At 41.5% G+C, this 23,447-nt stretch overlaps 9 non-coding genes across 9 annotated transcripts; all 9 read left to right on the top strand.

The window, feature by feature from the left end:
• The first annotated feature begins 2,816 nt into the window (after nucleotides 1-2,816).
• Nucleotides 2,817-2,888, top strand: trnah-gug (transfer RNA histidin (anticodon GUG)). Its single transcript has one exon. It is a non-coding gene; the product is annotated as a tRNA-His (tRNA).
• Nucleotides 2,889-3,547: 659 nt separating this feature from the next.
• On the top strand, nucleotides 3,548-3,619 carry trnah-gug (transfer RNA histidin (anticodon GUG)). The gene has a single exon. It is a non-coding gene; the product is annotated as a tRNA-His (tRNA).
• Nucleotides 3,620-5,907: 2,288 nt separating this feature from the next.
• On the top strand, nucleotides 5,908-5,979 carry trnah-gug (transfer RNA histidin (anticodon GUG)). The gene has a single exon. It is a non-coding gene; the product is annotated as a tRNA-His (tRNA).
• Nucleotides 5,980-6,245: 266 nt separating this feature from the next.
• trnar-acg (transfer RNA arginine (anticodon ACG)) lies at nucleotides 6,246-6,318 on the top strand. Its single transcript has one exon. It is a non-coding gene; the product is annotated as a tRNA-Arg (tRNA).
• A 1,332-nt stretch (nucleotides 6,319-7,650) lies between these two features.
• Nucleotides 7,651-7,723, top strand: trnar-acg (transfer RNA arginine (anticodon ACG)). Its single transcript has one exon. It is a non-coding gene; the product is annotated as a tRNA-Arg (tRNA).
• A 2,020-nt stretch (nucleotides 7,724-9,743) lies between these two features.
• On the top strand, nucleotides 9,744-9,815 carry trnah-gug (transfer RNA histidin (anticodon GUG)). The gene has a single exon. It is a non-coding gene; the product is annotated as a tRNA-His (tRNA).
• Nucleotides 9,816-10,095: 280 nt separating this feature from the next.
• trnar-acg (transfer RNA arginine (anticodon ACG)) lies at nucleotides 10,096-10,168 on the top strand. Its single transcript has one exon. It is a non-coding gene; the product is annotated as a tRNA-Arg (tRNA).
• An 11,828-nt stretch (nucleotides 10,169-21,996) lies between these two features.
• On the top strand, nucleotides 21,997-22,069 carry trnar-acg (transfer RNA arginine (anticodon ACG)). The gene has a single exon. It is a non-coding gene; the product is annotated as a tRNA-Arg (tRNA).
• Nucleotides 22,070-23,155: 1,086 nt separating this feature from the next.
• trnar-acg (transfer RNA arginine (anticodon ACG)) lies at nucleotides 23,156-23,228 on the top strand. The gene has a single exon. It is a non-coding gene; the product is annotated as a tRNA-Arg (tRNA).
• Nucleotides 23,229-23,447: the final 219 nt, after the last annotated feature.

Here is a 23,447-nt window from a genome sequence, read left to right as displayed (position 1 = left end):
AACCTCCTCTTGCAACTCCACATTTTGTGAAAACAAATGTTTTCCCGGAAGTGCATACAGCATTGCTGGATAAACTGTGCATGGAACTTGACTGACTTTGAGGGCTTCAGATACAAAGGCATTTGAGATTCAGTGCTGAAAACATTCTACAACAAGAAGCTGTTCTTTCAGGCATTTGTGTGGCTGTGATAGTATAGTGGTTAGTACTCTGCGTTGTGGCGGCAGTAACCCCGGTTCAAATCCGGGTCATGGCACAAATGGCAAACAGAATACCTTGTTTGTGGTTCCTCTTTGCTTCACCAGCCTCTCCTTTGATCATCATAGTTTTAGAATGCACACTACCTGTCCTTTGATCGTCATAGTTTTAGAATGCACACTACCTGTCCTTTGATCATCATAGTAGATCATCATAGTTTTAGAATGCACACTACCCAGGACTCACCCATTTACTTTACTGACATTTTCAACATACCGTTCTACAGAGTACAGACACATTGCCTTTGCATGCAGCACTGTGAAAGGTCATGTCACAGTGGGCTAGTGGCGCAATGGATAAAGCGTCTGACTACGGATCAGAAGATTCTAGGTTCAACTCCTGGCTAGCTCGTTGAGAGTTTTAACCAGTGTAAATCAGTTCTTCCTCGTACTTCTCCACAACCGAAAAGAATCAACTGACACAGTTACGCTGCATTCCAACATGTCCCTGTGGATTCTTGACAGCTATCCTGAAACCTCCTCTTGCAAGTCCACATTTCGTGAAAACAAATGTTTTCCCGGAAGGGAAACTACCCAGGACTCACCCATTGCTGGATAAAATGTGCATGGAACTTGACTGACTTTGAGGAAGGTCTTCAGATACAAATGCATTTGAGATTCAGTGCTGAAAACATTCTCCAACAAGAAGCTGTTCTTTCAGGCATTTGTGTGGCTGTGATAGTTTAGTGGTTAGTACTCTGCGTTGTGGCTGCAGTAATCCCGGTTTGAATCCGGGTCATGGCACAAATGGCAAACAGAATACCTTGTTTGAGATTCCTCTTGGCTTCACCAGCCTCCCCTTTGATCATCATAGTTTTAGAATGCACACTTCCTGTCCTTTGATCATCATAGTTTTAGAATGCACACTACCTGTCCTTTGATCATCATAGTAGATCGTTCTACAGAGTACAGACACATTGCCTTTGCATGCAGCACTGTGAAAGCTCATGTCACAACGCGTCGGACTACGGATCAGAAGATTCTAGGTTCGACTCCTGGATAATGCGTCTGACTACGGATCAGAAGATTCTAGGTTCGACTCCTGGCTAGCTCGTTGAGAGTTTTAACCAGTGTAAATCAGTTCTTCCTCGTACTTCTCCACAACCGAAAAGAATCAACTGACACAGTTACGTTGCATTCCAACATGTCCCTGTGGATTCTTGACAGCTATCCTGAAACCTCCTCTTGCAAGTCCACATTTCGTGAAAACAAATGTTTTCCCGGAAGGGAAACTACCCAGGACTCACCCATTGCTGGATAAAATGTGCGTGGAACTTGACTGACTTTGAGGAAGGGCTTCAGATACAAAGGCATTTGAGATTCAGTGCTGAAAACATTCTACAACAAGAAGCTGTTATTTCGGTTCTAGGTTCAACTCCTGGCTAGCACGTTGAGAGTTTTAACAAGTGTAAATCAGTTCTTCCTCATACTTCTCCACAACCGAAAATAGTCAACTGACACAGTTACGCTGCATTCCAACATGTCCCTGTGGATTCTTGACAGCTATCTTGAAACCTCCTCTTGCAACTCCACATTTTGTGAAAACAAATGTTTTCCCGGAAGGGAAACTACCCAGGACTCACCCATTGCTGGATAAAATGTGCATGGAACTTGACTGACTTTGAGGAAGGGCTTCAGATACAAAGGCATTTGAGATTCAGTGCTGAAAACATTCTACAACAAGAAGCTGTTCTTTCGGTTCTAGGTTCAACTCCTGGCTAGCTCGTTGAGAGTTTTAACAAGTGTAAATCAGTTCTTCCTCATACTTCTCCACAACCGAAAATAGTCAACTGACACAGTTACGCTGCATTCCAACATGTCCCTGTGGATTCTTGACAGCTATCTTGAAACCTCCTCTTGCAACTCCACATTTTGTGAAAACAAATGTTTTCCCGGAAGTGCATACAGCATTGCTGGATAAACTGTGCATGGAACTTGACTGACTTTGAGGGCTTCAGATACAAAGGCATTTGAGATGCAGTGCTGAAAACATTCTACAACAAGAAGCTGTTCTTTCAGACATTTGTGTGGCTGTGATAGTTTAGTGGTTAGTACTCTGCGTTGTGGCTGCAATAACCTCGGTTCGAATCCGGGTCATGGCACAAATGGCAAACAGAATACCTTGTTTGTGGTTCCTCTTTGCTTCACCAGCCTCTCCTTTGATCATCATAGTTTTAGAATGCACACTACCTGTCCTTTGATCATCATAGTTTTAGAATGCACACTACCTGTCCTTTGATCATCATAGTAGATCATCATAGTTTTAGAATGCACACTACCCAGGACTCACCCATTTACTTTACTGACATTTTCAACATACCGTTCTACAGAGTACAGACACATTGCCTTTGCATGCAGCACTGTGAAAGGTCATGTCACAGTGGGCTAGTGGCGCAATTTTGTGAAAACAAATGTTTTCCCGGAAGTGCATACAGCATTGCTGGATAAACTGTGCATGGAACTTGACTGACTTTGAGGAAGGGCTTCAGATACAAAGGCATTTGAGATTCAGTGCTGAAAACATTCTACAACAAGAAGCTGTTCTTTTAGGCATTTGTGTGGCTGTGATAGTATAGTGGTTAGTACTCTGCGTTGTGGCCGCAGTAACCCCGGTTCGAATCCGGGTCATGGCACAAATGGCAAACAGAATACCTTGTTTGAGATTCCTCTTGGCTTCAGCAGCCTCCCCTTTGATCATCATAGTTTTAGAATGCACACTACCTGTCCTTTGATCATCATAGTAGATCATCATAGTTTTAGAATGCACACTACCCAGGACTCACCCATTTACTTTACTGACATTTTCAACATACCGTTCTACAGAGTACAGACACATTGCCTTTGCATGCAGCACTGTGAAAGGTCATGTCACAATGTGTCTGACTACGGATCAGAAGATTCTAGGTTCGACTCCTGGATAATGCGTCTGACTACGGATCAGAAGATTCTAGGTTCAACTCCTGGCTAGCTCGTTGAGAGTTTTAACCAGTGTAAATCAGTTCTTCCTCGTACTTCTCCACAACCGAAAAGAATCAACTGACACAGTTACGCTGCATTCCAACATGTCCCTGTGGATTCTTGACAGCTATCCTGAAACCTCCTCTTGCAAGTCCACATTTCGTGAAAACAAATGTTTTCCCGGAAGGGAAACTACCCAGGACTCACCCATTGCTGGATAAAATGTGCGTGGAACTTGACTGACTTTGAGGAAGGGCTTCAGATACAAATGCATTTGAGATTCAGTTCTGAAAACATTCTACAACAAGAAGCTGTTCTTTCAGGCATTTGTGTGGCTGTGATAGTATAGTGGTTAGTACTCTGCGTTGTGGCCGCAGTAACCCCGGTTCGAATCCGGGTCATGGCACAAATGGCAAACAGAATACCTTGTTTGAGATTCCTCTTGGCTTCACCAGCCTCCCCTTTGATCATCATAGTTTTAGAATGCACACTACCTGTCCTTTGATCATCATAGTAGATCGTTCTACAGAGTACAGACACATTGCCTTTGCATGCAGCACTGTGAAAGCTCATGTCACAACACGTCTGACTACGGATCAGAAGATTCTAGGTTCGACTCCTGGATAATGCATCTGACTACAGATCAGAAGATTCTAGGTTCAACTCCTGGCTAGCTTGTTGAGAGTTTTAACCAGTGTAAATCAGTTCTTCCTCGTACTTCTCCACAACCGAAAAGAATCAACTGACACAGTTATGCTGCATTCCAACATGTCCCTGTGGATTCTTGACAGCTATCTTGAAACCTCCTCTTGCAACTCCACATTTTGTGAAAACAAATGTTTTCCTGGAAGTGCATACAGCATTGCTGGATAAACTGTGCATGGAACTTGACTGACTTTGAGGAAGGTCTTCAGATACAAATGCATTTGAGATTCAGTGCTGAAAACATTCTACAACAAGAAGCTGTTCTTTCAGGCATTTGTGTGGCTGTGATAGTTTAGTGGTTAGTACTCTGCGTTGTGGCTGCAGTAATCCCGGTTTGAATCCGGGTCATGGCACAAATGGCAAACAGAATACCTTGTTTGAGATTCCTCTTGGCTTCACCAGCCTCCCCTTTGATCATCATAGTTTTAGAATGCACACTTCCTGTCCTTTGATCATCATAGTTTTAGAATGCACACTACCTGTCCTTTGATCATCATAGTAGATCGTTCTACAGAGTACAGACACATTGCCTTTGCATGCAGCACTGTGAAAGGTCATGTCACAACGCATCTGACTACGGATCAGAAGATTCTAGGTTCGACTCCTGGATAATGCGTCTGACTACGGATCAGAAGATTCTAGGTTCGACTCCTGGCTAACTCGTTGAGAGTTTTAACCAGTGTAAATCAGTTCTTCCTCGTACTTCTCCACAACCGAAAAGAATCAACTGACACAGTTATGCTGCATTCCAACATGTCCCTGTGGATTCTTGACAGCTATCCTGAAACCTCCTCTTGCAAGTCCACATTTCGTGAAAACAAATGTTTTCCCGGAAGGGAAACTACCCAGGACTCACCCATTGCTGGATAAAATGTGCATGGAACTTGACTGACTTTGAGGAAGGGCTTCAGATACAAATGCATTTGAGATTCAGTGCTGAAAACATTCTACAACAAGAAGCTGTTCTTTCAGGCATTTGTGTGGCTGTGATAGTTTAGTGGTTAGTACTCTGCGTTGTGGCTGCAGTAACCCCGGTTTGAATCCGGGTCGTGGCACAAATGGCAAACAGAATACCTTGTTTGAGATTCCTCTTGGCTTCACCAGCCTCCCCTTTGATCATCATAGTTTTAGAATGCACACTTCCTGTCCTTTGATCATCATAGTTTTAGAATGCACACTACCTGTCCTTTGATCATCATAGTAGATCGTTCTACAGAGTACAGACACATTGCCTTTGCATGCAGCACTGTGAAAGGTCATGTCACAATGCGTCTGACTACGGATCAGAAGATTCTAGGTTCGACTCCTGGATAATGCGTCTGACTACGGATCAGAAGATTCTAGGTTCGACTCCTGGCTAGCTCGTTGAGAGTTTTAACCAGTGTAAATCAGTTCTTCCTCGTACTTCTCCACAACCGAAAAGAATCAACTGACACAGTTATGCTGCCAACATGTCCCTGTGGATTCTTGACAGCTATCCTGAAACCTCCTCTTGCAAGTCCACATTTCGTGAAAACAAATGTTTTCCCAGAAGTGCATACAGCATTGCTGGATAAAATGTGCATGGAACTTGACTGACTTTGAGGAAGGGCTTCAGATACAAAGGCATTTGAGATTCAGTGCTGAAAACATTCTACAACAAGAAGCTGTTCTTTCGGTTCTAGGTTCAACTCCTGGCTAGCTCGTTGAGAGTTTTAACAAGTGTAAATCAGTTCTTCCTCATACTTCTCCACAACCGAAAATAGTCAACTGACACAGTTACGCTGCATTCCAACATGTCCCTGTGGATTCTTGACAGCTATCTTGAAACCTCCTCTTGCAACTCCACATTTTGTGAAAACAAATGTTTTCCCGGAAGTGCATACAGCATTGCTGGATAAACTGTGCATGGAACTTGACTGACTTTGAGGGCTTCAGATACAAAGGCATTTGAGATTCAGTGCTGAAAACATTCTACAACAAGAAGCTGTTCTTTCAGGCATTTGTGTGGCTGTGATAGTATAGTGGTTAGTACTCTGCGTTGTGGCCGCAGTAACCCCGGTTCGAATCCGGGTCATGGCACAAATGGCAAACAGAATACCTTGTTTGTGGTTCCTCTTTGCTTCACCAGCCTCTCCTTTGATCATCATAGTTTTAGAATGCACACTACCTGTCCTTTGATCATCATAGTTTTAGAATGCACACTACCTGTCCTTTGATCATCATAGTAGATCATCATAGTTTTAGAATGCACACTACCCAGGACTCACCCATTTACTTTACTGACATTTTCAACATACCGTTCTACAGAGTACAGACACATTGCCTGTGAAAGGTCATGTCACAGTGGGCTAGTGGCGCAATGGATAACGCGTCTGACTACGAATCAGAAGATTCTAGGTTCGACTCCTGGCTAGCTCGTTGAGAGTTTTAACCAGTGTAAATCATTTCTTCCTCGTACTTCTCCACAACCGAAAAGAATCAACTGACACAGTTACGCTGCATTCCAACATGTCCCTGTGGATTCTTGACAGCTATCCTGAAACCTCCTCTTGCAAGTCCACATTTCGTGAAAACAAATGTTTTCCCGGAAGGGAAACTACCCAGGACTCACCCATTGCTGGATAAAATGTGCATGGAACTTGACTGACTTTGAGGAAGGGCTTCAGATACAAATGCATTTTAGATTCAGTGCTGAAAACATTCTACAACAAGAAGCTGTTCTTTCAGGCATTTGTGTGGCTGTGATAGTTTAGTGGTTAGTACTCTGCGTTGTGGCTGCAGTAACCCCGGTTTGAATCCGGGTCATAGCACAAATGGCAAACAGAATACCTTGTTTGAGATTCCTCTTGGCTTCACTAGCCTCCCCTTTGATCATCATAGTTTTAGAATGCACACTTCCTGTCAATTGATCATCATAGTTTTAGAATGCACACTACCTGTCCTTTGATCATCATAGTAGATCGTTCTACAGAGTACAGACACATTGCCTTTGCATGCAGCACTGTGAAAGGTCATGTCACAACGCGTCTGACTACAGATCAGAAGATTCTAGGTTCGACTCCTGGATAATGCGTCTGACTACGGATCAGAAGATTCTAGGTTCGACTCCTGGCTAGCTCGTTGAGAGTTTTAACCAGTGTAAATCAGTTCTTCCTCGTACTTCTCCACAACCGAAAAGAATCAACTGACACAGTTATGCTGCCAACATGTCCCTGTGGATTCTTGACAGCTATCCTGAAACCTCCTCTTGCAAGTCCACATTTCGTGAAAACAAATGTTTTCCCGGAAGGGAAACTACCCAGGACTCACCCATTGCTGGATAAAATGTGCATGGAACTTGACTGACTTTGAGGAAGGGCTTCAGACACAAATGCATTTTAGATTCAGTGCTGAAAACATTCTACAACAAGAAGCTGTTCTTTCAGGCATTTGTGTGGCTGTGATAGTTTAGTGGTTAGTACTCTGCGTTGTGGCTGCAGTAACCCTGGTTTGAATCCGGGTCATGGCACAAATGGCAAACAGAATACCTTGTTTGAGATTCCTCTTGGCTTCACCAGCCTCCCCTTTGATCATCATAGTTTTAGAATGCACACTTCCTGTCCTTTGATCATCATAGTAGATCATCATAGTTTTAGAATGCACACTACCCAGGACTCACCCATTTACTTAACTGACATTTTCAACATACCGTTCTACAGAGTACAGACACACTGCCTTTGCATGCAGCACTGTGAAAGGTCATGTCACAGTGGGCTAGTGGCGCAATGGATAATGCGTCTGACTACGGATCAGAAGATTCTAGGTTCGACTCCTGGCTAGCTCGTTGAGAGTTTTAACCAGTGTAAATCAGTTCTTCCTCGTACTTCTCCACAACCGAAAAGAATCAACTGACACAGTTACGCTGCATTCCAACATGTCCCTGTGGATTCTTGACAGCTATCCTGAAACCTCCTCTTGCAAGTCCACATTTCGTGAAAACAAATGTTTTCCCGGAAGGGAAACTACCCAGGACTCACCCATTGCTGGATAAAATGTGCATGGAACTTGACTGACTTTGAGGAAGGGCTTCAGATACAAATGCATTTGAGATTCAGTGCTGAAAACATTCTACAACAAGAAGCTGTTCTTTCAGGCATTTGTGTGGCTGTGATAGTTTAGTGGTTAGTACTCTGCGTTGTGGCTGCAGTAACCCCGGTTTGAATCCGGGTCATGGCACAAATGGCAAACAGAATACCTTGTTTGAGATTCCTCTTGGCTTCACCAGCCTCCCCTTTGATCATCATAGTTTTAGAATGCACACTTCCTGTCCTTTGATCATCATAGTTTTAGAATGCACACTACCTGTCCTTTGATCATCATAGTAGATCGTTCTACAGAGTACAGACACATTGCCTTTGCATGCAGCACTGTGAAAGGTCATGTCACAATGCGTCTGACTACGGATCAGAAGATTCTAGGTTTGACTCCTGGATAATGCGTCTGACTACGGATCAGAAGATTCTAGGTTCGACTCCTGGCTAGCTCGTTGAGAGTTTTAACCAGTGTAAATCAGTTCTTTCTCGTACTTCTCCACAACCGAAAAGAATCAACTGACACAGTTATGCTGCATTCCAACATGTCCCTGTGGATTCTTGACAGCTATCCTGAAACCTCCTCTTGCAAGTCCACATTTTGTGAAAACAAATGTTTTCCCAGAAGTGCATACAGCATTGCTGGATAAAATGTGCATGGAACTTGACTGACTTTGAGGAAGGGCTTCAGATACAAATGCATTTGAGATTCAGTTCTGAAAACATTCTACAACAAGAAGCTGTTCTTTCAGGCATTTGTGTGGCTGTGATAGTTTAGTGGTTAGTACTCTGCGTTGTGGCTGCAGTAACCCCGGTTTGAATCCGGGTCGTGGCACAAATGGCAAATAGAATACCTTGTTTGAGATTCCTCTTGGCTTCACCAGCCTCCCCTTTGATCATCATAGTTTTAGAATGCACACTTCCTGTCCTTTGATCATCATAGTTTTAGAATGCACACTACCTGTCCTTTGATCATCATAGTAGATCGTTCTACAGAGTACAGACACATTGCCTTTGCATGCAGCACTGTGAAAGGTCATGTCACAATGCGTCTGACTACGGATCAGAAGATTCTAGGTTCGACTCCTGGATAATGCGTCTGACTACGGATCAGAAGATTCTAGGTTCGACTCCTGGCTAGCTCGTTAAGAGTTTTAACCAGTGTAAATCAGTTCTTCCTCGTACTTCTCCACAACCGAAAAGAATCAACTGACACAGTTATGCTGCATTCCAACATGTCCCTGTGGATTCTTGACAGCTATCCTGAAACCTCCTCTTGCAAGTCCACATTTTGTGAAAACAAATGTTTTCCCAGAAGTGCATACAGCATTGCTGGATAAAATGTGCATGGAACTTGACTGACTTTGAGGAAGGGCTTCAGATACAAAGGCATTTGAGATTCAGTGCTGAAAACATTCTACAACAAGAAGCTGTTCTTTCGGTTCTAGGTTCAACTCCTGGCTAGCTCGTTGAGAGTTTTAACAAGTGTAAATCAGTTCTTCCTCATACTTCTCCACAACCGAAAATAGTCAACTGACACAGTTACGCTGAATTCCAACATGTCCCTGTGGATTCTTGACAGCTATCTTGAAACCTCCTCTTGCAACTCCACATTTTGTGAAAACAAATGTTTTCCCGGAAGTGCATACAGCATTGCTGGATAAACTGTGCATGGAATTTGACTGACTTTGAGGGCCTCAGATACAAAGGCATTTGAGATTCAGTGCTGAAAACATTCTACAACAAGAAGCTGTTCTTTCAGGCATTTGTGTGGCTGTGATAGTATAGTGGTTAGTACTCTGCGTTGTGGCCGCAGTAACCCCGGTTCAAATCCGGGTCATGGCACAAATGGCAAACAGAATACCTTGTTTGTGGTTCCTCTTTGCTTCACCAGCCTCTCCTTTGATCATCATAGTTTTAGAATGCACACTACCTGTCCTTTGATCATCATAGTTTTAGAATGCACACTACCTGTCCTTTGATCATCATAGTAGATCATCATAGTTTTAGAATGCACACTACCCAGGACTCACCCATTTACTTTACTGACATTTTCAACATACCGTTCTACAGAGTACAGACACATTGCCTTTGCATGCAGCACTGTGAAAGGTCATGTCACAGTGGGCTAGTGGCGCAATGGATAATGCGTCTGACTACGGATCAGAAGATTCTAGGTTCGACTCCTGGCTAGCTCATTAAGAGTTTTAACCAGTGTAAATCAGTTCTTCCTCGTACTTCTCCACAACCGAAAAGAATCAACTGACACAGTTATGCTGCATTCCAACATGTCCCTGTGGATTCTTGACAGCTATCCTGAAACCTCCTCTTGCAAGTCCACATTTTGTGAAAACAAATGTTTTCCCAGAAGTGCATACAGCATTGCTGGATAAAATGTGCATGGAACTTGACTGACTTTGAGGAAGGGCTTCAGATACAAAGGTGATGTGGATTTCCTTGTTGTTGATATGTTTGATGATGAAGAAATTCGCCGTTGAGACTGACTTGCTTTCAAAGAGTATAATTTTATTTAAGCAAGAAACAGCATCACTGGTCACGTCTGACCAGGAGGATCAAGAAGCCAATAATGATCTCTCTCGAACACACAGAGACAATTGCTTATATGCATCCAAACATCCGCTTTTCGTCATGGGTCATAAAACATCACGTTACACAACCACATGTGGCAATACTCCTATACAATACCTCAATTTAAACATTCCACCTGAGGGGACTCCTAAATCTCCTTCAGATACTATCACAAGACGCACCCGTTGTAAACTTATATTATCTCTGTCCTAGTTACATCAGACACTTCATAGTCCCCCCTAGCGAGACTATAGTCTCGCAAACGAGATAAATTATACAATTATGATGTTAATTAGCCTCATACGAATCACTTCTGTTCATGCTTAACCTTAGTAATATAGTAAAGTTTTATTTGTGGAGTGTGAGAGCGAAAAACCCATCAAGCAGCTATCTTTCTTTATTATCCATCAAACAATCTAGACAGGAAAACTCTCTTACGGTCCCTCTGCCCCAGGCAACCACCTATAGTACTCCAAACCAATTAAAAAGAAAAGGGTTATGAAAACTTTTTAGGATGATATATAAATGCACACATTCAAAACCTCAGAAATAAAATCTAAAAATTGTCCAAAGTCAGGCTGGTCGACCCATCGCACCTTCCAATGGACCTCTCCCTACCTAACACCACTTTCCCTAAGGATCGATAAAGAAAGAAAACACCTGAGGTCCCAATATATGCATCTTATACAGTTCCAGAAAAATATGTCTTGCTAAAAATATCTACTATAAAGTAAAACATACAAAAATATTTATCAATATTACAAGTTACATTGTAATAAACCCTCAATGATTTTTCAATCGAAATCCCTCATCATGATGTCTTCATTCAGGTTTCCGTTGTCCATTTCCATCCTCCATTTTCTTAAGTTTGGTTGTTTCAACTCCATTAATCTTGAAGGATCTCTGGACAATCAGCCACCCTCACATTGGTCTCCCAAATATCATCCTGGGAAGAAAAATCAACAGCCAGTATCTTTGTACATACAAAACCATCAAAGATATTCATTTTTGTATCATACTTTCACCTTATTCCACTACATGATTAACATATACATGATTAATATATTCAATTCCCCCCTTTTATCAATTCACTTCCAGTTCAAAATAATAGTGAGTCAATGTTGAATTCAGATATTCAAAAATGGATATTTCTCTCCAATCTCTATGACCTCCTCACCTTCACTTAGGTCATTACCACTCAGTAGCGGCATCTGAATGTTTTCTCCTGGCATCACAACTCCTACCCATCTCAATATCATAGCCTTAGCAAAGGTCAACAACAGCGTACAAAAACAAAACATCACACACAGTGATAGAAGGGTAGCCACCAAAATCTGAACCACTATAGCTCCTACTGGTCCTAATTGGTCTTGTAACCAGGTATTCGCAGACCATCCCGCTCTTTCTGATGGACCAAATGAATCCCTAATTAGTTTCAAAGCATCTATGACACTAGTCATATTGTCAGTAGCATCAGGAATCAAAGTGTAACAGGCTTCTCCAGTTAGATTCAAAGCTACACAGAGGCCACCTTGTTTGGCCAAAATGTAATCAAGAGCCATGTCATGTTTCAGCAACGTCAATCGATGACTCCTCTGAGTATTTGACAAATATTCAAAACCTTTTATGGTCTCATTTGCAAAACCTTGCAGGGTATATGTAATATTATCAATATGATCAGCTAAGTATGTAACACCATACCATGGAAACAATCCTATTCCCCATTTCTCTCCCAAACTTATCCTCCAATGATAAGACTCCAAGTTGTGAAATTGTGCCAAATCTCTTTTCTTTCTACTGCTAGAGATTGTCGTAGAGTTATCCTCATCAGACCCTTGTCCCTTCTGAATAACAAAAACATCATACGGAAGTTTCAACTGTGCCATATAACAACATCCAATCCAACCATAAGGTAAAAATAAGTATGCCTTATTGCCACAAATCCACCAGATATCTTTAAATGTTCCTATGGTAAAATTACCCGGTAAAGTTTGATTCTTTACACTTAGAGTTTTACTCAGTCGGCGATGTGGTGCATGGAAGGTCACTGTATACATGTCATCAATAGCCCTTTGATCACGTCGTCCAAATTGCATCATATAGTTATCACATTCTGATATTCCCATAAACATACCATCTCCACCATGAGTACCATTTGAACAAAAACAAAATTTAACCTTCACAGGTGTCACTTCCATAGGATCAGGGACTGCTGTCGTAATATCTTCATACTGATCAAGGAGATTTATATATGATAACTTCTTCAACCAAGCACAATTCCGTTGAGGTGTAAATAGATGCACCGACACGGCCATCCAATAATCATATGGTGCTTGTTGCTTAAATACCAACCACGATAGCGCATAATTTTGACATTTAGAAGTTAAAGGTTCTGGTACCGTCTCTAGAATTGAAGGCCATGTGCCTGGTGCTGGAACTCTCACGACACATGGACCACTCAAATTACTAGCCAATCTAACAGAGTGAGTCAACTGTTGGTACCACATATTTCTACTTGCCCACGGGTCTGCAATTTGCAACACCGAGGAATCAAACCCATAAGCTTTCCATTGGGTTTCACGCTTCTCTAATGCATGAAGATGTTTAGTCATGACTTCTGATGTCCCGTCAGCATCTACAAAATCACCAATCAGATTCGACATAGTCATCTGAATTGTTTCAGCTGCCTTAACTAATGTAGATGTAGCAACAGATGTCAACATCATACCTACAGACTTTGTAGACACCGAAGAACTCATCATTGTTTCGTTGATAGTAGATCCCATCTTTACAACCTCACTTGTAAAATTACTCGCAGCTAGAGTAGTAACCAAAGTTGATACATTAATACTACTAGTTATTCTCTGAGCTACAGTAGTAGACATCATCTGTTCATCAGTCACCCTTGGAGTGACTAGTTGCTTTTGAACCTCTTTAGCCACCGTAACTACTTCAATAGGATCTAGGCCTTCTACCACAAGCATTATCTTACGAGTTCTATACCCTTTTACCCAATAATTGTGATATGGTACAAATTTAAACTCTGGATCCAAATAAGTGCATGTATATTCTCCCTGATCTTCCCCTGTTACATTGATTAGGACAAGTGTACAGTCGTCTACAACCCTAAACAACCTTATGTGATTGTACAAAATATACTTTCTTTGATCATGAGGCACACTATTAATTTCAGGTCCTGTTAGCACTATTTCTTCACCACGGGCATTTTCCAATTAGGGGGATTATTATCATCATTATTCCATTTTCCACATTTACATGGAAGGCGTGCTGAATTCCCTAACGTAGCTTTAATCACAATGTTTACAGGAATTTGAGTTGTAGAAATCATTTGAGGCTCAGCTGTATTTAGACGCAATATCTCTATGACGTCAGTAACCTTCAGTTTTGAAAAGGTGGATGTCTGCTTTATTTTCTCAATCAGCGGAAGAGTTGATATGGTAGTTGATAGTTTTCCTACTTCAACAACCGGGGGTTTTACAATTCTAGTTTCATTTAGTACCACTAAAGTCACAATACTGTTTCTGTAACCTAACCCCGATTGGACACTATGCTCTCCCATATTTACTAATTTTGGGTCATAATATGTACACTTATAGTCACCTTGATCTTCAATCTGAGATCTACGTAAATAAAGACTACAGTCTCCCTCAATCTTTGACCTTCTTCGATCATTAAGCAACACATACTTTTCTAGTGGTGATGTCCCCAATAAATCAATAACCTTACCATGGCTATCTTCCCACTTGACTCGGAATTTCCCTTTCCCATTATTTTCCTTTGTACACTGACATGGGAGCTGAACTGACTTTCCCAAAGTCACTTCTACTCTAGTCCTCGTAACGTTTTGGTCTAACCTTTCTTCGGGTTGGCCTTGGACTCCTTGGCCCAACTGGGTCTGTGGATTTTCCTGTAGAGGCATCACAGTCCTCTGGAGTCTTTGACTCATGCTCTTGAGAAATAGACTCTGTTGTTTCTGGGACATGTTGTAAATCAATGTCACCAAATCGTCTTTCTTGCTCATGGACAGACAAGTCATCCCTGACATCATCAAAAGTGTAATCAAAATCATCATGCATAGCCCCAACATGGTCAATCCCTTCTTCCGGATCTTGACCTTGGGGGTCTGCATGAACCTCTGCTGCTTCTGTAGCTTCTGTTGGCTCTCTTTCGCTTTCAACATCTCGGTTCTGTGATCGTGGAACCTCTTCTGTTGGCGCTTTAACACAATGTGATAAATGATACCAGGTAGGAGACCCTTTAACCTGGACTGCAGTTCCCGTACTGCGGACTACTTCAAATGGTCCTTCGCGGCGTTCATTAAACCACTTCCTCCTAAATACCTTCACGAATACCTTGTCTCCAGGTTGCACTGCATTCGTCTTTTGCTCATCGAGTCTCTCTTGCACCTCCTCTCGTTTTTGCCTGTCAGAGACATATGTGTATATTCTCTTATGTAAAGCAGCCATGTAATTAACATACACTCGCATTTCATCTTCTAAAAGGGCTAAACTTGGACCCTTGCCACTTGTACGCAAACAAGGTGTCGGCATCCGTCTGCCCATTGCCAACTCATGAGGTGTCATGCGCAAATCACGGAGCCCACTTGAACGACACACCATTAACGCCAGTGGAAGCGCTTCCACCCAATTCAAACCTGTGTGTTGGCAGATTTTAACAATGCGGTTTTTTAACACACCATTCATTTTTTCACAAGCACCTTGGCTTTGCGGATGATAAACAGCTCCTAAACGTTGTTTAATTCCCAATTTTTGCAGAATTAGTCTTATTGTTTTATCCACGAACTCTTTCCCATTATCTGAGGATATGCGATCTGGGAGTCCCCACCTGCTTATAACCTCACGACACAAAAACTTGGCAACAGACTGAGCATCTTTCCGCTTAGTTGGACAGGCCTCAGGCCACCTTGAAAATCTGTCCACAACAACTAACATGTATCTTTTACCTCCTACCGGTCTTATCATGTCAACAAAATCCACAACTAACTCACGCATAGGACCTGTTGGCGTCCTAACATTGTTTTTTTAGACAGATAGTACACCTGCTTATGACATAATCAATCTGTTCAAGCAAATACAGTACCCAAAAACCATATTCTTTCTTAATCTTTCTCCTAACTCCCCCCTTGCACACGGGCTAAACCATGTGCTTTCTGGATCATCAGACCTAGCAGGTCTAACAATTTTATTATCTGAGCATTCACTTATCTCTCTACTTCCTGAACCTTCACTATTCTACCTTACAATTCCTTCAACATAAATCTAACTCCTTGACCTTTCCTGTAAACAACAGAAAAGTCCTCTCCAACCTCAACATCTCTCTATACTCCTCTACATCCGACCTCTACTGGCAGCCAACAATTCCGGATCATATACTGCAGTCGCCACATATCTATTAAGGCCTGCCGCCTGTAGGATTTCCTCCATCGCTGGGACCCCAATGAGGCTAGCCAAGAGTCTCTTAATGTCTCCCATGGCAGGCTGTGTTCCCACCAAAACCTCTTCCAACTTCGAAATCCAAGGATGCGCTCCATCTTGAAGAGTGGGTAATTTTTCAAGTATGTTTGACATGTCTGTACTTTGCCAAGGTTTATACTCTAAATTTTGACCTCGCACAATTACTAGACACATTTTATTGAATCTCTTTTCTTTTCTTGGACGTAATTCATACCCCAAAGTGTCAGACCTTTGAGACTTCTTCTGTATTTTCTTCCGTGTTTTTTTCAGTTCCTCTAGTTGCCTTTCCAAGACATGCTGGGTTGCTGGACAGGTAGATTCATTCATTTTCACAAGGCATCTATCTATAGTTCTCTCCACCTCTCTTAAAGCGCTGCATCCATCATCTTCCACCCCTGAACCGGCTGCTAATGGGTGAAGATATGAAGGACCTTCTCTCTCTGAGTCTTCATCATCATTGCTCACATCTGTGTCGTCCTTTCCTGGATCCACTCTTCTTATTGGCTTGTCTCCTTTTTTCTCCGCTTTAGCCAACATCCGTCTTACTGCTGGGTCATATCCACCAACAGCTTCATCCGAATCACTCTCACTGTCATCCTCTATGTCCAGTCGTCTGAACTGCTGACCGCTCCAACTTCTCAAACGGCTCTTTTTGTGTTTGCTGTCGGAGCTTGGGTACATTTCTATGGTCGTTGTAGCCTTTCCCTTCTCGATTATTTGTTCATCCTCGTCTGTGATGTGATAGTTGCCCTTCTGTATAATCACTGGGAGCTGAGGGTAAACATCAGTAAACTTCACTTCCTTCTCATAAGGCGGGGGCTTCTTTACTAAGGCAGTATGTGAGAAGGGTGTGTTAACCTTCTCCATTAACTTACCCACTGCCTTATCATTTTTCTGTATTTCTTGCATACCGCGGCCTCTTTTTTCATTTGCAGCTTCTAACAGTTTCTGTCCTTCATTTTCAAACAACTGCAGAACTCCAAGCTCAGTTTGTCTTTTCTCCATACGCCTTTTTCCTTTTTTCCCCTTCTTCTGCTTTACCTTGTATACAGACACAAGTACCTGTATTGTTTTGATCACATCCGGGTTCAAAGTCCCCTCCACTGGCCAAGGCTGGTCAATGTCAGGCCAACGCTTACTCCATTTTTCTGATATTTTTGGAATATCTTTAACAAGAGGATTAGTCTTCTGTACTACATCAACAGGAGTGATTGATTTTGTAATTTTGGTGTCCATCTTTGACATTACAATGACCCTCTTAGTTCCTCGTATTGTAAGTCAAACTATTTAGAAAGTACTGTTACCACACTTTAAAGTGAATGAATTTGCCAACCCCAAAGGAGACCAAAGCCTTCTTACTATAAAAGCAAAAGCACTTCTTTATCACCTAGTGCATCTAATCACACTTATTTATCTTTAAAATTATGGAAATAATGTCAATGCTCCATCTCAAAATAGCCCAGGTCAAGCTAGACCATACTCAGACAATGAAACCAGCATTCACAGCACTCAACTGCATTTGAATCAAATCAACTTTTCCATAAATGATCAATCAAATCAAAAATACTCCATTATTGACCAAATGCTTCAATTAGTCAGTCTGTTGCCAAGACTTCCTCCTATATAATTGTAATGTGATACATAGAAGAAACAATGTAAGCCTCTATGCGAAAACAGACTAAGCATGTATCAAAGATGTTGACTATAAAAAATGTGTATACACAGATAGAAAAGTTCAGGTGTTTGTTGAAAGAGTTTGTGGATAAAACCGCACTGGCCTTGATCAAGCTGGATTCAGGATCCCTACATGCTGTCATCCGCAAGCTTCCAGTGTTTGTGAAGTACCCCCCAGGTCTCTCCTCATCTGCCTTTTTTAGACTGATCCAGTTCAGACACAATCCATCTGTCTGTCTTCCCTTTAGCTCTCACACAGCATAGTAGAGAGAAACAGAGAAAACAGAAAGAAAACAAAACAAAAGTTTAATCACTCTGAATCCATATAGACAATGCAATAACAATTCAGTAAAATATGCACACATTATCTGTAATCTTTCTCTATTTTTTTTTTTATCTATTGCAAAGGCTGTCTCCCTACTGGGGGTGTGTTTTCCTTCCCTCTGTGTCCCACAGAGAGAAGAGAGAGGAGGAAGGGCTCTCTCTCCACTCCTCTTCAAAAGGAGTAATCTAATTGGCTTTCTATGTGAGGCAACGCCTCTTGGACCCGCCTCCTAATTTTAGCAAGGGCTTCCAGTCTAACCTGGCTGTCAAAGGGTTAACATCGTCTCCAAACCCTATGGTCCAAACCTAGTGCATTTAATGCACAGACAAGCGCATCTCACCCGTGGGTGTTGTGGGTGCTGTGACACCCCTACTTTCACTAAAATGTACACTTTTTACTAGTGGAGTCATTAAAAGAAAACTTATCGGTCAAGTAAGATTTATTAAGTGACAACTAAGCCAATCATATCTATTTGATTACAGTTGAAGCACGGTAAGGTTACATTTGCATTTAATCCTCCTGTCACTCATCACTGAGTCAGAGCTCAGAGCTCACACATGGAAACATGCTGCATGTAGCATCCTTCTGAAAGAGAGTAAGTCACTCAAACAGAGGTTTTTAAGATAAATCCACCTCACAAAACAGCCTAAGTGTAACATTTTCTCCTCTTGGTTGTTATTTTAGCTGTATGTATTTACTCCCATAACTTTACGATGTAGCAGAAGTCCCCTTTGCAGTTTTTCTAAATAAAAGCACATTTTATGTGAAGACCGGAAATAAAGAGACTAAGGCGTAAGGCAATAAGAAAAGCAAAATAATGGCATCACAAAGAACCGTTTTGAATCTGGTTTCTAGAGCTGACTGGGTTACTCACAATGGATGTTCATAAAGTTAGTGTCTAATTATCTTTTGTAACTTTGTCTTGTTATATGATGTTTCAGCTAAACTTAGTTATTGGACATTAAATGAAACAGAATGTGTTGATTTCCTAGAGGGTGGTAATATACTAGCACAGAACACACACACTTTTAAGATCACTGCTCCACCCCTGTGCACAGAGTCTATGCACACACAGAAATCAGCACAATATCCTCCCAATCAACAGCCAAATAGAAAATATATTCTCTCCACCTATTTTAATGTGAACACACACATACGCACAAACAGACAGAAAGAGAAGTTCACACTCCAATCAGCCAGCAGTTCTAAACTTTATCAGGAATTTTTCTGTTCTTTTCTCTAATCTTGCTACCTGAATGTGTACAGACTATCCTCGCTGGTCTCTCCACTTCTTAAAAACAGATACTATATACACTTATGCTATGTATAAACGTCCTTTATTAGGCTCATGTGTATTTATCAGATTAAACAAACATCCTCTGAGGGGCTCATAGATTTTTATCAAATTTAATATATAAAGTCCCCTGAAACAAAGGGCTCATAGGTTTTTAACACTGATGAAGATCAGATAAGTAAAAGTCCTCTGAAACAAAGGCTCATATTTTTTATCACTGATGAAGCAAAAATGTCCCCTCTTATAAGTTACTAAATCGCCTTTTAACCAATCACCTGCTACATATGCCTATTTATTAATACATCTATTCTATTTGTCGATCACACATATACAAGAACATTTCCGGATCAAATACACATCTTCACACCACACAGACCTCTCAAAACCATCCAAATCACAACACAAGAGACAAGACACAGACATAGACAGAGCCCTTCAACAGCCACACACACTTCAGTTCAGATTTTGAAGTCGACTCATTTATAATTTTCCTCTATCAAATCTTTTACTTCTGTCAAACTTTTAACAAATTGTCTTTTAACAAATTACTTCACACTGCATGCTTCAATGCACACTTTTTCCTTTACTCAGCGCTTTTTTCCCACTTTTCTCAAAACTCTTATCTTTATTCCTTATCTTCACTTTTCATCTTTTTACTTCTCATCTTTACACTTCTCATCTTTATTTCTTCTCTTTTATTTTCCTACATTATACGTTTATCATCTATTCAAATACCCTGGCCAGGGATCCCCTTTGTTTTATTTTTACTCAAATTTGACTACTTCTTAAAGCCAACTTTCACTTCAGTGTCTAATTTACACATGACTTACTGTTAAGAGGATACGGGCCCTGTCCTTGTTAAACTTGCATAGTTTTTTAGCTAACTGGTCTCGTTACTAGTTGCGCTTATGCTATCATTACCTTTCAACTTTTTATCTCTTCTTCTCTTATTTATCTCTTCTTTATTTTATTCCCCTTTATCTATATACTTTTTAACTCAATAAACCCCAATTTAGACGGAGAATTACTCCAACATCAACACATCATTGCACTTCAGTTCTTTGACAGTGCGGCCAAAATTGCCGATAGACGACAGAAACAGCTCCGCAATATGTGCAGAAAAAAAAGAAAGAAACACTTACGAAGTGATGGAAATAATAAACAAGCTGTGGTCCCCTGCAGAAGGCCCCAACCGATCCTGTTCCGTGACGCCAAAATTGATGTGGATTTCCTTGTTGTTGATATGTTTGATGATGAAGAAATTCGCCGTTGAGACTGACTTGCTTTCAAAGAGTATAATTTTATTTAAGCAAGAAACAGCATCACTGGTCACGTCTGACCAGGAGGATCAAGAAGCCAATAATGATCTCTCTCGAACACACAGAGACAATTGCTTATATGCATCCAAACATCCGCTTTTCGTCATGGGTCATAAAACATCACGTTACACAACCACATGTGGCAATACTCCTATACAATACCTCAATTTAAACATTCCACCTGAGGGGACTCCTAAATCTCCTTCAGATACTATCACAAGACGCACCCGTTGTAAACTTATATTATCTCTGTCCTAGTTACATCAGACACTTCAAAGGCATTTGAGATTCAGTGCTGAAAACATTCTACAACAAGAAGCTGTTCTTTCGGTTCTAGGTTCAACTCCTGGCTAGCTCGTTGAGAGTTTTAACCAGTGTAAATCAGTTCTTCCTCATACTTCTCCACAACCGAAAATAGTCAACTGACACAGTTACGCTGCATTCCAACATGTCCCTGTGGATTCTTGACAGCTATCTTGAAACCTCCTCTTGCAACTCCACATTTTGTGAAAACAAATGTTTTCCCGGAAGTGCATACAGCATTGCTGGATAAAATGTGCGTGGAACTTGACTGACTTTGAGGAAGGGCTTCAGATACAAAGGCATTTGAGATTCAGTGCTGAAAACATTCTACAACAAGAAGCTGTTCTTTCGGTTCTAGGTTCAACTCCTGGCTAGCTCGTTGAGAGTTTTAACAAGTGTAAATCAGTTCTTCCTCATACTTCTCCACAACCGAAAATAGTCAACTGACACAGTTACGCTGCATTCCAACATGTCCCTGTGGATTCTTGACAGCTATCTTGAAACCTCCTCTTGCAACTCCACATTTTGTGAAAACAAATGTTTTCCCAGAAGTGCATACAGCATTGCTGGATAAACTGTGCATGGAACTTGACTGACTTTGAGGGCTTCAGATACAAAGGCATTTGAGATTCAGTGCTGAAAACATTCTACAACAAGAAGCTGTTCTTTCAGGCATTTGTGTGGCTGTGATAGTATAGTGGTTAGTACTCTGCGTTGTGGCCGCAGTAACCCCAGTTCAAATCCGGGTCATGGCACAAATGGCAAACAGAATACCTTGTTTGTGGTTCCTCTTTGCTTCACCAGCCTCTCCTTTGATCATCATAGTTTTAGAATGCACACTACCTGTCCTTTGATCATCATAGTTTTAGAATGCACACTACCTGTCCTTTGATCATCATAGTAGATCATCATAGTTTTAGAATGCACACTACCCAGGACTCACCCATTTACTTTACTGACATTTTCAACATACAGAGTACAGACACATTGCCTTTGCATGCAGCACTGTGAAAGGTCATGTCACAGTGGGCTAGTGGCGCAATGGATAACGCGTCTGACTACGGATCAGAAGATTCTAGGTTCGACTCCTGGCTAGCTCGTTGAGAGTTTAAACCAGTGTAAATCAGTTCTTCCTCGTACTTCTCCACAACCGAAAAGAATCAACTGACACAGTTACGCTGCATTCCAACATGTCCCTGTGGATTCTTGACAGCTATCCTGAAACCTCCTCTTGCAAGTCCACATTTCGTGAAAACAAATGTTTTCCCAGAAGTGCATACAGCATTGCTGGATAAAATGTGCGTGGAACTTGACTGACTTTGAGGAAGGGCTTCAGATACAAAGGCATTTGAGATTCAGTGCTGAAAACATTCTACAACAAGAAGCTGTACTTTCAGTTCTAGGTTCAACTCCTGGCTAGCTCGTTGAGAGTTTTAACAAGTGTAAATCAGTTCTTCCTCATACTTCTCCACAACCGAAAATAGTCAACTGACACAGTTACGCTGCATTCCAACATGTCCCTGTGGATTCTTGACAGCTATCTTGAAACCTCCTCTTGCAACTCCACATTTTGTGAAAACAAATGTTTTCCCGGAAGTGCATACAGCATTGCTGGATAAACTGTGCATGGAACTTGACTGACTTTGAGGGCTTCAGATACAAAGGCATTTGAGATTCAGTGCTGAAAACATTCTACAACAAGAAGCTGTTCTTTCAGGCATTTGTGTGGCTGTGATAGTATAGTGGTTAGTACTCTGCATTGTGGCCGCAGTAACCCCGATTCAAATCCGGGTCATGGCACAAATGGCAAACAGAATACCTTGTTTGTGATTCCTCTTTGCTTCACCAGCCTCTCCTTTGATCATCATAGTTTTAGAATGCACACTACCTGTCCTTTGATCATCATAGTTTTAGAATGCACACTACCTGTCCTTTGATCATCATAGTTTTAGAATGCACACTACCTGTCCTTTGATCATCATAGTTTTAGAATGCACACTACCTGTCCTTTGATCATCATAGTTTTAGAATGCACACTACCTGTCCTTTGATCATCATAGTAGATCATCATAGTTTTAGAATGCACACTACCCAGGACTCACCCATTTACTTTACTGACATTTTCAACATACAGAGTACAGACACATTGCCTTTGCATGCAGCACTGTGAAAGGTCATGTCACAGTGGGCTAGTGGCGCAATGGATAACGCATCTGACTACGGATCAGAAGATTCTAGGTTCGACTCCTGGCTAGCTCGTTGAGAGTTTTAACCAGTGTAAATCAGTTCTTCCTCGTACTTCTCCACAACCGAAAAGAATCAACTGACACAGTTACGCTGCATTCCAACATGTCCCTGTGGATTCTTGACAGCTATCCTGAAACCTCCTCTTGCAAGTCCACATTTCGTGAAAGCAAATGTTTTCCCGGAAGGGAAACTACCCAGGACTCACCCATTGCTGGATAAAATGTGCATGGA

Source organism: Labrus bergylta, chromosome 14 (assembly GCF_963930695.1).
Source record: "Labrus bergylta chromosome 14, fLabBer1.1, whole genome shotgun sequence".
Taxonomy (NCBI): domain Eukaryota; kingdom Metazoa; phylum Chordata; class Actinopteri; order Labriformes; family Labridae; genus Labrus; species Labrus bergylta.
This window is presented reverse-complemented; position numbering and strand designations above follow the sequence as displayed.